General features: G+C 39.0%; 1 protein-coding gene across 1 annotated transcript in view; it reads left to right on the top strand.

Annotated features, from left to right (window-relative positions):
* Nucleotides 1–16270, top strand: part of LOC124620159 (cilia- and flagella-associated protein 52-like) — a 124204-nt gene that overhangs the window by 93379 nt on the left and 14555 nt on the right. The window lies entirely within an intron of this gene.

Raw genomic sequence — 16270 nt, 5'->3', positions numbered from 1 at the left:
GTCTGCTTCAAAATCCATGCTGAAAGGCCTCTACACACTTATGTCCACATTAGACCTACTAACAAACAATAGTACTTACATTTTGACAGTTGCCATCCTTTCCATGTTGAAGACTCCCTCCTATACATCCTTGTGCATTTGAGGCAAACTTATTTGTTCAGATATAGCCTCTTTACAGCAATACACCACCATTATCACAGCCTTCACTGGATGCAATTACCCCACCAGCCTAGTTCACAAGTAGATTTCCCGGGCCATCACAACCAATCCTGGTACTGTTGATCCCCCCAAAAAATAACTTTGGAGCTCTCCACTTGCTCTCAGTATTAACCTGGTCTTGAATGTATTGATCAGATACTTAAAAAAGGCAATAAATTCCTGAAATCATGCCCTGAAATGAGATCCGTTCTGTCTGAGATTTTGCCCACCGTGCCTAGAACAGCTTTTTGTCACCCTCCCAATCACCGCAATATCCTTGTCAGACCCTATGCTCCTTCTGCACCTATCTCTCTACCCAATGGCTCCTACCACTGTGACAGTCCCCACTGTAAACCTTGCCCTATGCACTTCATACCACCATCTATACCAGCCCTGTAACTAGCAAACCACATAATATCAAAGGGAGAGCCAACTGTGAAATCTCACATGTCATATACCAGCTATTATGTAAACACTGTTTGACCTTTTACATCAGCATAACTCCCACAAAATTATCATTTATATTTGAATAGGCATAATGAGAGGGGGTACCCTGGCAACACACAATATTCCATTGCAGAGCGTGCTCTACAACATGATAGTCATGACTTCAGTGCCTGTTTAACAAAATGCACCATCTGGATTCTGTCCCCAGACAGCAGTTTCTCAGAACTCCACAGCTGGAACTAGCACTATAACATCTCCTTGGTTCTCTTCACCTAACTGGCCTTAATTTATGTTAATTTCTTCTGTCTCAGCTATTCCTTTCTTCACTCCATTTTAGTTTTCTGCATCTTTCATTTTCTGACCTGTCTGTTTTTTGCTATCCACCTCCCACCTCTGTAATTTACAATGCACTTAGCTTTTTACTCATTAACTCATTAACACATGTCTTCCTCTTTTCAGCTCTTACATTTTCAAATCTTGTCCACAGCAGTCCCCAACAAACAGTTATTCCTTCTCCTCCCATCTGGTAAATCTCTCCTGACCTGCAGTTCTGGGTGACATTTCTGAAATCTAGCCCTTTTCTTAAATGTCTCCAGTCCTTTTTCTTCATCCCTTTTTCTTACCCTTCAACCCTTCTGCCAGAAGGAGTCACTAGTTTCAAAAGCTTGCATAAGTATAACCAATTTTTATGTGTATTTTCTCCTGCCACCACTTGGTGAGTAGACTTTTTTGTCTGTTCAGTTACATTTAACTACTTTTTGAGTGGCCAAGGCTACAGCTAATGATAGTATGAGAGTAGGTTGCTGGTTATTTTCCATTTCTACACAGAATGCTAAACATTAACTGCAGCACAATTTAATATGTGACCCTACATCATAGGAAAGGAAATGCATGTGATTCCACTTTGGAAGAAGGTTGTAGGTGTGTGTTCAAACTAGGCCACGCACCTGATTCATTCCTAGGAGAATGACCTGTATGGTGCAGCACTGGGAGGAGGGATGGTATTATGGTGTTGTAAGATCTCGGTAGATTGAGTAGACAACGAAATACTATTTTGGTTGATAAGGGCAGCATTTTGAGTAGGAAATCTCTCATCTCAGGGTTTAACAATGGGTACTGGAAGCATTGGTAGAGGCTGTGATTGAATTTAGAAGGCTTGGACTACATTCATTGACAAAGTGTGACCACTTCACAGTTTCCTGACATCATAGAAAGAGATGGCACAGTATACCATATATACTCGAATAATCCGTGCATGTTTTTTCCCCGAATTTTAGGACGAAAAACTGGGGTGCACAGATTATTCAAAACATTGTTGGTACTGCTCCGCCTCCAACAATACATCCCATTATACTGTTGCATTGTTGTGGCCTCAGTCTGTGATGCATCAGTAGCACGTTAGGAGTGAAGTCAGAGGTGCCAACTTGAAAATATTTTTTGGGGGAGGGGGGGGGGGGGCAAGAATCATTTTATTAGGTACTACATTTGACAGATAACTTTGCATTTCCATCTACATGTTCAACACTCCAAACCAGTCCTATTTGCAGATGACACCAGTGTATTGATTGAAGGTGGAAATGGAAAGGCTCTTAGACTGTGTGCTGAAGTCACAAATGAAAAGATTTCAGAGTGGTTTGTGAGGAATAAGCTAATGATTAACCCTTCTTTTTTTTATTAAAAAAAAAACACCACTATACAATTGCACACACAGCAAAATAAAAAATCCATTAAAACTAAATATTTCTTTGGAAAACCAAAAAATTTAGTGTCACTGAAACAAAATTGCTTTGTTTACTTACAAGACAATCTGAAATGGAATTCCCACATCACATTCTTCAATTCTAAGCTATCTAAAATGACCTATGCAATGAGAATTATATGGAACAACACAAGTGCTGAAGGAGAGAGGTGTATTATGCATGCATACTTTCCCTTTTGAGTTATGACATCATATTCTTGGGAAATTCCCCTCACAGCATAACAACTTTCAAGAAACAAAAAAAAGATTGTGAGGATAATGAAAAATGCAAACAGCTGAAAATCATGCAAACTACGATTGGCTGGCAACCAGCCCCTACCCCTCGACTCGCTGAAACATCAATCACAATGTCATTTCAGTCGGAATATAGGTCAGTAGTGGTACAAAAAAAATACATAAATAAAGTTGAAGAAACATACATTAACTTTCGATGGCAAATGTACTCCTCCTCAAATCATTCCTGCATATGAACTCTTCACATATGGCATCAAGGTCAAATTTCATTGATTCATCTCTATGGGCGTTGAGAAGGGCGATGGCATTAACACGATCCTGCCTCATTATAGAACAAAGATATGTTTTCACTCTCCTTAGACAAGAAAACGATCGCTCAGCGGTGCAGGACGTTACCGGAATCGTCAGCACTACACATATGAATTTCACTAGTTCAGGCAGTAGGTCAAACAGGTGGTTTTCCTGTTTTAGGTATTTCACCATGTCATCCAATGAACTAATATTTGCAGAATCACTACTTTGGGTAATCTCATGAAACATGCTTTGGTGGAGAAGCAAGCGTTCTTTGTCTACATCTGATTTGTAGAAAAGTAACATATCAAATGAATGTTTGTTATCACCAAGAAGAAATTGTTCAGTTTGATTTACAAACATGAATGATTGAGTTTTGAACCAAGATTCCAAGAAGCTGATGGATGTATTGTGGTGGCCTGGTGTAATGTTAAGCTCCCTCTATACAGCTTAAGCGTTTTCGTGGACTTACTTGTTGAAGAATGCTGGTTCTGCTTTCTTGCAGCGCCGATGTCTTCTGCTAGCACTGGCTGCTTCCCTGAAGATTTCACTGCTAGGAAGGGGAAATTTCCACTCTCTCTCTCTCTCTCTCTCTCTCTCTCTCTCTCTCTCTCTCTCTCTCTCTCTCTCTCCTTATTTAAAAATACGCTACTCGTGGAATATCATTCAATGCACCAGAACATATTTATTTCCACGTTGTTCAAAAAAAAAATCTAAACTTTATGATGTAAGCCCACACATTACCGGGCACCCAAGATCAGTTAATTACACATTTTTGAACACAATTAATACATAAGCTTTTATCGTGGCTGACTATCCACGTCCAGTCCACATACTCTCAACAGCAGTTCAACGTCTGCTAAACAGTCACTATCTTGAGTCACTCCATTTGTTTTTCAACAATATAAACCTACATTACTCTTTGCAGCCGGCCACGGAGCTTCCGGGCCGTTTGTTTATTCTTGGCAGGTCGTGCTGAAGACTTGCCAGCACCAACGAATTATTTCCCTTCCAGTTTCGCCTGCACAAACAATAAATGGGTGCAGTATCCCATGCTCATTCTTACACCCTGCTTTAAAATAACATGGGTTCGAAATGGCTGGAACACAAGTGTCTCCAGAATTTTGTAAAATTCTGGGAGCACTACAGTATCCATTGTTTCATAATACAATCTTCTATATTTGTCACATACTTCAGTGAATGTTTCTACAGATGAATTGATGGAGTCATCGTATTTCTTAGGGGCTTTTCTTCTACGGGGTAATTTTGGGGAATCAACATCCATATTTTGACATTTTGAAGTTACTTCACCCCAGAATGATTCAAAATTGTTTCTCATAAATTTAATAGAAGTTACAAGAGTGGAAGTCATCTTATTGGCCTCCTCTAAGTGTAGGGATTTTCTCTGTAGTGCTATGTTTACAGTATCAATGTGACCAAACAGTTTTACCAAAAATAATAACATGAAAAAGAAATCATATGTCTGCATATTAATCAAAAAGCCATTTGCTTTGGCCCCAGTGTCTGAATTGTCATTTCTTGAAACATTTAGAAAAAATTCCTGAAGTTCTGTATAGCTGGACAAAACTGAAGACATTGCCAAGTACCTTAGAGCCCACCTTGTAGGACAGAGTGGTTTCAAATTTGTAGAGGCATCTGCCTTCAGGTGAGCAAAAAGATCTAATGTTCTAGATGAATCTCTCACAAAATGTATTAAGTCCTTCATAACATTCAAAGCATTTTGACATTCTGGAACTGCTTTCACAGCGTCTTGTAGTATTAGATTTAAACAGTGTGCAAAGCAGTGCACAAACATAGCTCTCTTCTCCATTTCCATAAACTTTGCCTGGACACCATTATATAATCTGCCCATGTTAGCGGAACCATCAAAGCATTGGCCCCTACAATTAGATGTAGGCATATCAAATCATCTTAAAATGTCAATAATAATATCAAACAGAGCCTTAGATGTGGTACTTTGTATTGAGTATAGCCCTAAAAAATATTCTTCTATATCTAGTGAAGCATCAACAAATCTTATACAGATACTAAATTGCTCTTTGGTGGCTATGTCTGTTGTTTCATCTGCTATTATTGCAAAATACTCTGCACTCTTCATATCCTCCAGTAATTTTCTAAGAAGTGTATGACTTAAAATGGCCAAAATTTTGTTTTGCACATCATGGGATGTCCATTTGTAAGTTTTGCACTGCAGCCATATTAAAAGTAGATGGTTATCTTCACATTGAAGGTGTAATAAATTGTCAAAGTTACTTGTTTAATCAGTATGCCCACATATTAAATAATGGAGAGAAGATATGATTTTTAGTAAACAAGCTCGGTTTTCTTTCATTGGTGTCAGTTTTCCTTTGGAAATCTGGCTAAATACATTGACATTCGATTTTAAGAATTTGAATTTCAGTGCAGCTTCTCTGTGCCAGCCCAATGTTTCATGTGCTTTCAACTTTTCTATCACGTTCTTCCAGTTTGAATAACCAGTTTCCATGAAAGTTTTTTCCATTTTGTGAGAAAACTGAAAACGATTTTCTTCAAACATTTGCCTGAAAATTTTGAAAAAATAAAAAAAAATAACATCTTTTACCTTATTGTAATCGATCCATGAAAATTGCTGTTTCCAAGAGGGCTGATAACAGCGTTGTTTTTTTCAGGGAACAGTGTTTTTTGTCACCGCCACAGTTTTGTCACTATCTGCGTCTTTGTTGTCACACACAGCACCACTAACACTGGGTCTAGCTTCACCATCACCATTGCTAACACTTGGCACATTGTCACATTTCTACCTAATTATAAACTTGTCCATTTTAAACTGGACAATAAGGGACAAAAGATTAACAACTCAACCAAGTCACAGTAAGACTAACTGACCACTGGTGATGGCCAGCTCCGGAATATTTACGTTCGCTGCCAACATTAGCTGCGGCCTCCATATTAGTACTGTGTGCCTAACAAGAAGTAGCTATGTAACAATAGTGCTGATTATTGTCAGGGCCGGCTCTAGGGAGGGGGCGGGGGGGAGGGGGGGGGCGGGGGTGAACCGTGGCATGGCCTAGGGCGGCAGATTTTTGGGGGTGGCAAATCCATCTTGCGTAAATGAAGGAATGTGAGAATAAATGGGAAATACAAATTATTCATAAAATCAAGGGTCCTATTGAAAATTGTCTATAGTACAGAAACAGTGTGCTTTGATTTACAAAAGTAACATTTCCTCCAACAAAAATGGCTTAAAATGTATTGCACTGTAAATGTATCACTGACTGCTACTTTGATATTAAAGGCATATTCACAACAAAGAGACGAATGAGTGTGATATGAGAAAATAAGGCGTAATGTATGAAATACGTTGTGGGAAAAGTTTACTATGTCAAAAAAGGGGGGCACTTGACATATTCGCGTGGTGCGGCAAAATCCCTGGAGCTGGTGCTGATTTGTGTGGTGTTGTACCTAGTGACTGTCAGTAGAATTTACAAAAATGAATGAAGAGTCTTTAATGTTACCTAGTCCTTCTAGCGATTGTCATCAAATTCAGTGTCACTATTGCTCATTAGTTTCTTTTACAAGCTGCCAGCAGGCTGCTGTGGAGCTCGTCCTAGCAGCCAAAGCGCTGCGAGCTCATGGTGAGCTTTTGTTCCCTGCATACCTCCGTACAGTAAAAGTGTGCAAATAGTACACATGCAGGGGACAAACCCTGTCATGACAATTTGCCATATGCAGACATTGAGGAGTAGCAGAAAGGAATAGGGAATAGCTCGTAAAATCGGTATTTTTTTCCTACATAATCATTACATATTATTATGCAAAAATGTATGTGCACGTTTTAACAGATTTCCCAGGAAAGGATGAGGAAGGGGGAGAGAGCATTGAGAAATGCATGTTTGAATATTGGGGGGCGAGGCCCCTACTTTTAACTATTGGGGGGGTACAAAGTACCTTGCCCCCCTTAAATCGGCGCCACTGAGTGAAGTATTAACATCTTCAAACTTGTTAATTATGGCTACTATTTCTCATTATCACTTGTACACAGCTAAAGAAAAAGTGAAAATTGTTGAAGAAGCCGATAATATTGGAAGCCGTGCGGCAGGAAGAAAGTACGATGTGAGTGAGAGTTGTATTCACGACTGGAGAAAAAATAAAACGCAGCTTCAAGAAACTAATAGTAATTGCTGGGCATTTCACGGCCAAAAAGCGAAGCACCCAGACCTCGAGAAAAGGCTCTGCAATTATGTAGATGAGAAGCGACAATACGGATGCGTGGTGACAAGTGAAATGTGCCAACTTAAAGCATTGTCTTTAGCCAAAGAACTAGGCATTACCAGTTTCAAAGCTAGCCGGGCTGGCTATCAAGATTTTTCAACCGAAATGGTTTAGGATTCCAGAGGAAAACTACTATCACTCAGTGGCTTCCAGGCGATTACTAGAAAAAGATAGTGAATTTTCATCGTTATGTGATAAATCTACGCTGTAAACCAGATTTGTCCCAGATTTGTGAATGGGTGAAAAGTGCATGGGACTCCATTCCACAACCACTGGTGGAAAAATCCTTCAAAAAATATCACAAATTTACTGGATGGAACAGAGGACGACGCTCTATGGGAAGATGGTGAAGATGACAATGATTCTCCCACTAGTGATGACGATGAAAGTGATGAATAGAGTGGTAAGAGAGGAAACATACTGGTATTGACTAAAATATTTTATTGCACATACCGTATTAACAAATTCTTAAACAAGATAATTCACATTTCTTTTTTTGCTATTTTAGGTACGCGTAGATTTCCGGCTGGCGGTGATAATGTTCCCCGGCCGCCCGCCTGTCTAATGGGCCAGACGGCCAGCTGGTTGCCGCTGGCTGCCCGCCCACCAGCTGGCCAGCTGCACACCACTGTATCGGTTGTGTTGTAACGATGTATCAACCTGTACAGCAGAGTTGCTTCAAACCAGTAGTTATTACACATACTTTTGAACACATCATAATGTTGGAACAATGTTTTTTTGTAAATAAAACAAATTAAAGCAAAAAATAATTTTTCTTTCCTCTTCCTCAAAATTGGGGTGTGCAGATTATTCGAGGGCACGGATTATTAGAGTATATATGGTACATCTTTCTAGTCTATCTTGGCAAGTCACAGTGTGTTTGTAAAGGTGTAGTTATATTTCTGGAAGAACTACATATTTCAATTTATATCTGAAGTATAATCTTTCAGAAACTCCACGATGCAGCATAAAAATGTCACAGAAAATTCATTTGTGTATCTACAAGTGTACCTTCCGGGTTAACCTAAATATTTTGATTTATGCCTAATGGAAATGTTCAAATTGTTGGCCTTCACCATTGTTCCATAGCTTCTGCCAAAGTGTTCAGTCGATTTTCAGTGTTCACTGATTGAACCTTGTCTCAAAGTGTGCCCAGCTTAACTGGTTTATGATGGTACACTTCCTCTTTTATTATGACCCTTAAGAAAAATTGAGTGGCATATAGTGTGGAGAATGTGCAAGAAACTGATTGGTTCCCTGTATCCTCTGTGTTGACCTGGTACATTTAGATCAACAGTCAGATTGAAAAGGCTAACTCTAAAAGGGACTAAATTTTTTAGTAAATAGAGATGGGTTATGTCTTTAAGCTGTGCAGGTGAAATTTTTGGAAAAATATGATCTGGCTTTCATGATTCTTCATATACACTTCTAAAAAATGGCAAGAAATCATGTTTATCATAAATATTTCTGCTTACATTGCATTTTTCAACTACAATAATAATTATATCACATGCCACACATTATTAAATGCATAGTGGGCAAGTCTATAACATATTTTTGTACATAAATAGTTAAAAGATTCAATGATGTGGGCTGTACTCAGAACTGGAGGGGTAAGAGAAAGATGACACATGCAGCTACAGTGCACTAACTATCATTATTAGCTATGTTCTTGAAATTTGAAAAAGAAGTTGCTTATCTAAGAAATTTCAGTTTCTTAAATAGATTGACTTTAAGGATTAATAATAAATTGATTGACAAACAAAAAGAACAAAATTCAGTGATACAAACAAACCCAAAAACAAGGATGGCAAAAAGATGGTCTGATGCTGAATGCTATAGCAAAAGGAACACTGATCTAAGAATGCTCCACAGATTAAGAAACCCGCACCATGAGGAAACATGCAAACTATATGCAGAAGAGAGGAAAATCTACCAAAAACTAATAGAAGAGAATAAAAGGAATACATAGAAAAAGAGGCAAAAAGAGAAGTGGATGAAGCAGCAAAAGACCCATACATAGCAGCAAGACCAAGAAAACAGGCTCATACACCAAATATAAACATGAAGGAATGGAAAGACCACTTCAGTAAGATACTGAACAAATGAAGAATCCAAACGCCCCCAAAGAAAGAGAAACAACATCAAACAAAGGAAAAAGACAATGTTTGGGAACCTCTAAATGAAGAAGACGTAAAAGAAGTTAAAAAAAAAAAAAACACTAAAGAACAAGAAAGCAGCAGGACCCGATAATATATATAATGAACATATACAAGATGCGAAAGAGGCTCTCCAACACTTATGGATCAAACTATTCAACAAATGCCTGGAATTTGGAAGAATTCTGACCCAATGGAGACACTCAATAATAAAAGTTCTCTACAAAGGTAGAGGAGACCCAACAGACACAAACAAGTACCAGAGGCATAGCTCTTCAAAATACTCAGTTCAAGATGTTTTCAAAGATAGTCACACAAAAAAATCAAAGCCTGCATGGACAGTCACCTCCCAGAACCACAAATGGGCTTCAGATTTGGAAGATCAACACTTATGGGAGAAGATAGCGTATGGACAAGAATAATCAAGTCAATCCTCGAATACAACTTAATCACAATATCAGACAACCTCTCTTTTTCGAACCTCATTTTGCAATCAAACGGAGTCTAACAGGGTGACTCAATGAGCCCTTTGCTGTACATTCTTGCCACTGAAGAAGTACTGTGAACTGGAATATATGAAGAAGCTGTACACATATATGCATACACTGACAACATAGCAGTAGGATCAACAGATGTACAGAAGCTGCATAAAATCATCGAGAAAATAGATGAATGGTGCAGTGAACACAAACTACACATAAACATAACAAAGACCGAAATGGTGGTTTTCAGAAAAGGAGGCAAAACACTCAAGAATGCAGAAATCAACATCAGAGGACAAAAAATAAAAATCTCATCAGACATTAAATACCTAGGGGTGACATTGCAACCAACAGCCAAATGCTTCACAAAACATACAACAGAATGTACAGCCCAATCAATAATAGCAATATAGGACATCAAAAACATCCACCTACTCAGTCTATAAATGGCCAGGAAATTATTCATCACAAAAATCTTGCCAATCCTGGCCTATGGGATAGAGGTTGTATGGAACCACCTGACAGAAAAAATCTAGAAACACAAGAAAAAGTAAAATCAAATTATCCAAAAAAGAGCACTAGGTCTCTCAAAGACAATAAGATTTAGACTAGTGTACCAACTAGTGAGAGAGACATTCCTAATTGAAGACATCAAACTTCAATATATGATGCCACTCACCAAATCTTCCAGAAATAAATAATTATTGCTCTGTATAACCAGTTTCATTCATCACAGCAAGCATCTTCAAATCTTATTAGCCATAACAGTATATTTTTTGCATGTTCTCTTGCCTATAACAATTTTGACATTTCTTGACAAATTAAAACAGTGTGCTGGAACAGGACTCCTACCCACAACCTTGCTATTTGTAAGCAATTCTCTTACTGAGTTATCAAGGAAAGACTCACAAACCAATTTCATAGGTTCATATTTGCCGTTACATGTCTCCTACTTCCCAAAATTCATAGAAGCTGTCCTACATATCTTGTGAAACTAGCACCCCTTGAAAAAAGGCACTGTACACTTATGAGGGGAACTGGCAATAGTTCACTCTCTGACATAGTCAAAATTACATAGGATGAAAATATAAACGGACACCTATCTTGTCTTGAGTGCCAACACCCAATAGTTTCAGAGAAAATGACTGCTTGCAAAGTGAGAGAACGAGTGCTTCTTTAGTAGTGTAGGGGTTTACAGCATGGTTTCAAAGTTTTGCCCCCCCCCCCCAAATACACACACACAAATATTTTTTCTTCTTTTAATAGTCATTTGTTGTTGCAGAAGTATGTGTCATCAACAATTTTTGTGACATGAAATACAATGGAATTATTGACAAAAGAAATAAACATTTCAAATATTATTAAGAATAGATTTTATCATCACAAATGTTGTATCAATAACTGTAAGTGAAAAACATATAAATTCTAGTGCTTCAATCTTTATTTCAATTTTTTACTTTCATACTTCAAGAGAACCAATGCATATACCAGGGTTATATCTATCACAAAAACATTCATAGCATAAAATTCAGAACACCTCAAGCAATATGTGGAAGCATATATGCCACAGTCAGATTTTTTAGTGTGGATATCATAAGGTAAACCAGCCTCATTAACGTTGCTAGGTACCTCATGATCTGGTGATAATTTCGTGCCAGACTAGGCATATTGAAGCATTTGCTCAAAACTTGGAGCCTGCAGTTGATGGTCAAGTTGCATATTTTAATTAAATCACTTCTACACGTGATTTCCCTCTGCTGTGTGACGGGAAAGGGACACTTGGGCAATCAGAAAATGTAATTCTTCATTTGTCAATAAATGTACACATTGCAGGTCGACAAAACTGTCTTCCCTTTAACAAATATGTTAATACATGTTTTTATTGCTAAACATCCATCATACAAGGAAATTTAATGTGATGAGTGCTATTCAAGAGAAAAACTACAAAACAACACTGTGAGCATAACTGAAGTCTTTATTCAAAAGTAATCACCAGAGGCCTGAGCACAACTATTCCACTGTTTCACAAGCTGAAGGATTCACTGTTCCCAGAATTCCTCTGGTTATGACAAGAGCCTGTCCTCCACTGTGTCCTTCAATTTGTCATCCAAGTTGAAGCACTTCTCTTTGCCATATTTTTTTTAGTGGACCAAACATGTGGTTGTGACCAGACAACATGTCTGGGCTGTAGGGTGGATGCTCATGCAGTTCCCACTGGAACTTGGCCATTACACTTTGTGTGACAATGGAGAAGTGTGGACACATATTATCATGGAGCAAAATCGGTCCTTCCATGGGAAGCCCAGGCCATTTGCTCTTAATGGACTTCCGTAGGCTATGGACTGTCTCAGAGTGCATGTCACTGTCAATGGTTTATCCATGCTGAAGGAATTCGATACGTATTGGACCTCAGACATTGAGAAAGAGGCTGAGCATCAGCTTCATGCTGAGGGCGCAGCTTTGAATCTTTTACGGGGAGGTGATGATGCATGCTTCTATTGCATGCTGTCCTGCTTTGACTCTGGTTTGTCCGAAGGTGTCTCACTATGTTATCCCAAAGAAGCATATGAAAATTGCACCTGATCTGGTTCTTACAACATTTTGTACCTTTCCATTTGAACACTCTTTATAGAATTTATATGTTTTTTGTTTTCCATTACTGTTAATAAACTATTTTAATAAGATTTTAAATGCCTATTTCTTTTCTCAGTAAATCACTGTGCTTCATGATGCCACATATTTCTGTGATAAAAAAGCACACAGTTGGATATGAACACAGATCGCAAAAATTTGAAAACTTAGCCTGATCTGTGCCCTACTGACTCACTTGTTATGATACTGTGCAAGCAGACTGTTGCAGTTATTTTGAAACTGTAACCCTCATTTTGTTTGAAACTATTGGGTGTTTGCTCCTAAGTCAAACTGTGTGTCCCTTTATTTTCACCCTTCTTTCACTCTATGAAGTTTTGATTGTGACAGAGAATGACTTATGTTTGGTTCTCCTTGTTAGCTACTGAGGGAAAGATCGATTTAACCATCAGTTTTGATGTGGTATATTGTTAAAAATGGAGTAATTTGTTAATATACTTCTGTGGCCATAATATAATCCAAAAATAATTTATGCAGTGACCAAAACCAGCTATACTGGAATAATTGTCATTTTGTTGACTAACTAAACATTTCTGAATTATCATGTAGCATATTAATTGTGTATATAACACTGATGGAGAATTTATGGCAAACCATCATGAAACCATAAATTTATGAACTATGACTGATGTTAATCAGCTGATGACTACAATCAGCAACTGGTTTATTTTTTACAGGTTCACTGTTATACATTATACTATTCTGAAGTAATGGTACTTAGTAACAATGGACTTTTTCATTTGAAACAGAGTTACCAGGAACATACATAATTTTTAATATATTAATTTCATGTAGGTCTGCATTCTGTAGTTTCATAGTGGAATATTTAATGTCCCATAAAAGTTCAAGGTTGGTTGGTTGGTTTGGGGAAGGAGACCAGACAGCGTGGTCATCGGTCTCATCGGATTAGGGAAGGAAGTCGGCCGTGCCCTTTCAGAGGAACCATCCCGGCATTTGCCTGGATTGATTTAGGGAAATCACGGAAAACCCAAATCAGGATGGCCGGACGCGGGATTGAACCGTCGTCCTTCCGAATGCGAGTCCAGTGTCTAACCACTGCGCCACCTCGCTCGGTAAAAAGTTCAAGACAAAGTGGTGTATTCATTGGGGAATGAAAAGACTGACTGCTTTTACATTACTGATGTGTGAAAAGAAAGTGCAATTCATATGTACTCAATAGGACTATGCAATAGCTATGGCCAACTTTAAGCAATCCAGTGATGAGGTTCAAGCTCAGAGCCATATGTTTGACAGCCTACTTCTTTTTTCTACTGGAATGCACCAGTTCTTTTTAATCCTGCTCACTGGCACTGTGAATCAGAAGAAAAGCAGAAGAAGTGGAAGGCCAACTATATTTCAATGCCTGAGAAAACGGGTGAGGTATCCAAAGGGGAGGAGAAAATGAAATGAAAATTCACGGTCCATAAGTAAAAATTATTAATATACCGTAATATTACACGCAACTGAGCAAGACAGGACTATAAAAGTTGAAGATGAAAATTCACAGTTTGTGAAAATATGTGATGATATTTGAGTGAGCATGAAAGTGAGTCAGATTTACAGAGAACTTAGCAGTATGAGCCCACTTATCATTACGATGTTGCACCGTCTCTCTCCTGAATGCTTGCACTGATTTGGTTGGGAAGGGTTTCATAAATCCATAGTATCCTCTCCTGTGGCAAGCTGCCCAACAACTGTTTTAATTGGTCCTTGATGTCCTTGAAGTCCTGGCACTGGGGTGGATGGGTTTGATGTCCAACCTGATTCCTTCCACACATCTTCTATTGGGGACAAACCTGCGGTTCTTTCTGGACATGAGAGTATTTCAGCTTCACACAGGCAGTTGATAGAGGCACATGCTACATAAGGATGGGCATTAACCTACTGAAAAATGACACAATGATACTGTCACATGACAAAATTAATAATGGATGAGGATGCAGGATGTCTTGACATACCACTGTGCCACCGGTGTTCCCTCAGTCACTTCTAGCTGTTGCATGCAGTCAGCCCAATGGTTTGCCACACCACAAATAACACCACTGTGCCTCTTCAAAACACTGGAAGAATGGGATCTCTCCCCAGGCTGCCACCTTACTCGCTGATGATCATCATCTGGTGATCTGGTGTACTGCAGAACCACAATTCATTGCTGAAAATATGATGCCATTCATCAGTAGTCCATGCTTCCCATTCACACTGAACCACTCCAGATGCAGCCATTTGTGTTGTGATGTTAATGGCAGCCAGGGCACAGGATGGTAATGCCATAGTTTGGCTGCTGCTAGTCTTTGACCAATGCTGTGGGATGACACAGAATGTTGTAGGTAGTCTACTGCTTTTCTCTGGATGACAGGGGTAGATGCAGAGGGGTTGTGATGTGCTTGGTGCACAGTATGGTGATCCTCCCTTTGAGGGTCAGATGTGTTTGACCAAACCTCGACAATGAGCATGCTTGCCCACTTATCATTATGACATTGCATGCCCTCTGCCCTGGATGCATGCCCTGATTTGGCTATGAAGGATGTAATAAAGCTGTTGTATTCTCTCCTATGGTAAGCTGGCCCACAACTGTTTTAACTGGTTCTTAACATCCTGGACACTGGCACTAGGATGGAGTTGACATCCAAGCTGATCCCACACATGTTCTATATGGGACAGATCTGAGGATCTTCCTGGCCACAGTACTATCTCAACATCATGCAGACATTTCAGAGACAAGTGCCATGTATGGGTGAACATTGTCCTGTTGAAAAATGGCACCATAATACTGTTGCATAAAAGGTAACACATAAGAGCCCATGATGCCCATGATGTACTGTTGTGCCATATGAAATCCCTTAATCACTACCAACCCTGACCCAAAATCATACCCGATGGCTTCTCACATCATGATGACAGGTTTAACACTGCTGTGCTCTCCAAAACAATGAAATAACGGGACCTCTCCCCAAGTTGCTGCCATACTCACAACCAGCTGGCTTAGTGCAGAAATATAATTTATCACTGAATACAATGCAGCACCACTAATGAGCACTCGAATCCTCCCAGTCGTGTCACCACTCCAAACAACCATTTTTATTGTGGTGTTAAAGGAACTCTATGCATTGGATGGTCATTCCTTAGTTCAACTGCTGCTAGTCTCTGATCGATGGTGCAAGATGATGCAAAATGTTGCAGGGCATTTATTGTTTTTCTGGATGACAGGCAAAGATGTGAAGGGATTATGATGTGCTTGGTGTCCAGTACAGTGATCATCCCTTGTGATGGTCAACATGGTTGACCAGAATCTTGACAAGTAGGCTTGCCCTCATGTTTCCATGCAGTCCAACATTGGGTCACTGTCACATCTGTACATTTAACAAGTCTGGATACTGCACTATTTGACTGGCCAACCAAATGGAGAACCATAGTGAGGACTCTTTTAAACTGTTGGGTCTGATAACACCATATCACATGTTCAACGCACATCCTGTGCCCTCTACAGTGCTCACTCAATATCTCACTGTTTCATACCCCTTACATGCCTTATCAGGCCTGGAAACAACATTAGACATGAACAACACTAACACAACCTGGTGACCATTTTATCTGTCACAGAAAATTATAACTTTAGTCATTCATATACCTGCTGATAGTGTGTGTGTATATGAAGTGACATTGACATCTCATCAAGTCTTCTGTGTGGTTCACTTCTTTTGTCAGGCATGGTATGAAGGAGGTCACACATTTGAGATATAGAAGTAATAATTATTATTTTAAAATTATCTTACTTAATT

Source organism: Schistocerca americana, chromosome 6, assembly GCF_021461395.2.
Source record: "Schistocerca americana isolate TAMUIC-IGC-003095 chromosome 6, iqSchAmer2.1, whole genome shotgun sequence".
Lineage (NCBI taxonomy): Eukaryota > Metazoa > Arthropoda > Insecta > Orthoptera > Acrididae > Schistocerca > Schistocerca americana.
The sequence above is the reverse complement of the archived record's forward strand: the minus strand, read 5'-3'. Positions and strand labels throughout refer to the sequence as shown.